Source organism: Anneissia japonica, unplaced genomic scaffold (genome assembly GCF_011630105.1).
Source record: "Anneissia japonica isolate Jap-2015-1 unplaced genomic scaffold, ASM1163010v1 scaffold1937_len94397_cov108, whole genome shotgun sequence".
Classification (NCBI taxonomy): Eukaryota; Metazoa; Echinodermata; class Crinoidea; order Comatulida; family Comatulidae; genus Anneissia; species Anneissia japonica.
Genome location: NW_022697764.1, coordinates 76322 through 77656, shown reverse-complemented (window position 1 = coordinate 77656; position 1335 = coordinate 76322). Strand labels below are relative to the sequence as shown.

Below are 1335 nucleotides of genomic sequence, written 5' to 3'. Positions count from 1 at the left end.
AATATTTTATGAGAAATAGTCTGTATTTCTCATTTTTTTTATTCTTTTGCGTAAAAATAAAATTCATGCCAATATTTTTCCATGATTTATAATAATTGGAGTAATGCAAATGCATATTTTCTAAAAAAGTCAATTTTTAGTGAAATTTTGCCGGGAATGGGGCATTAAACAAAAATTAAAGTTGATTGGATGTCCACAATGGTAGTGGCTATCGGCACTGCCGCAGTGCCAAAAAAAGCTGCCGTTTTCTATCGGCACTGCCGCAGTGCCAAAAAAGTTGCTGTTTTCTATCGGCACTGCCACAGTGCGAAAAGATGCTGTCAATTAATCGAATCGATGTTTTTATCGATAGATGACATTGGTATAATTCATAATTCATAATTTTATTTCACTCAAAACGTAATGAGACTGGTTAGGCAAAAACATGTCCCTGTGCAAGATGCCTTTCAGAGAAACAATGATAATGTTAATGGCAAAGACATAATAATAATAATAATAATAATAATAATAATAATAATAATAATAATAATACAGATGATAATAATAATAATAATAATAATAATAATAATAAAAAGTAAATGATAATAATAATAATCATGAATGAAGATCAAAATATATCATTGAAGTGAATTCAGTTATTTATTAAAACAAGATTTGGAGGGCTGGACTGTCATGAAGGTGTTGTATTAAATGATGTTCTAAATATTTGCCTTTATTATATCAATAATTGATTAGGACTAGCTTAGCCTATATAATTGTTAACATTATATTATATTTGTTTTACAATTAGTTTAAATAATTATTTCTAATTAAATTATTAAATGTATACAAGGCCTAAGCATATACATAAAACAAAAAAATAAACAAACAACAACAACAATAATAATAATAATAATAATAATAATAATAATTTTACGATAGTTTGATTAATGAAATAGTAATAATCAGCATATTAAATAAAATTCCGTCCATGCAAAACCTGCTTTTAAATAAAAACGTTATCTATTTGATTCTGTTTTAAAAAATATTCTTATAAATTATAAGTTTATTTTCTGCGATAATTTTATGCACATATGAATATTCATGTTTTCAATGTTAATCTGGTTGATAAATAATATATATAAAAAAATAAATAATAATAATAATAAAGGTGCTCGAATAATGCTTTAGTGAATAATTAATAATACTTCAAAAATGCTTCAATAGGCCAATTTACGATAGTGTGATTAATGAGATAATTGTTGATTAATTTATATAATACGTAGGCCTATATTCCATTAATAATGATTCAGCATATTAAATCAACAATACGTCGTAAATGTAAAATTTGTTTGG

General features: G+C 24.6%; 1 protein-coding gene across 2 annotated transcripts in view; it reads left to right on the top strand.

Annotated features, from left to right (window-relative positions):
- LOC117102330 overlaps positions 1–1335 on the top strand; it is a 67634-nt gene that overhangs the window by 822 nt on the left and 65477 nt on the right. The window lies entirely within an intron of this gene.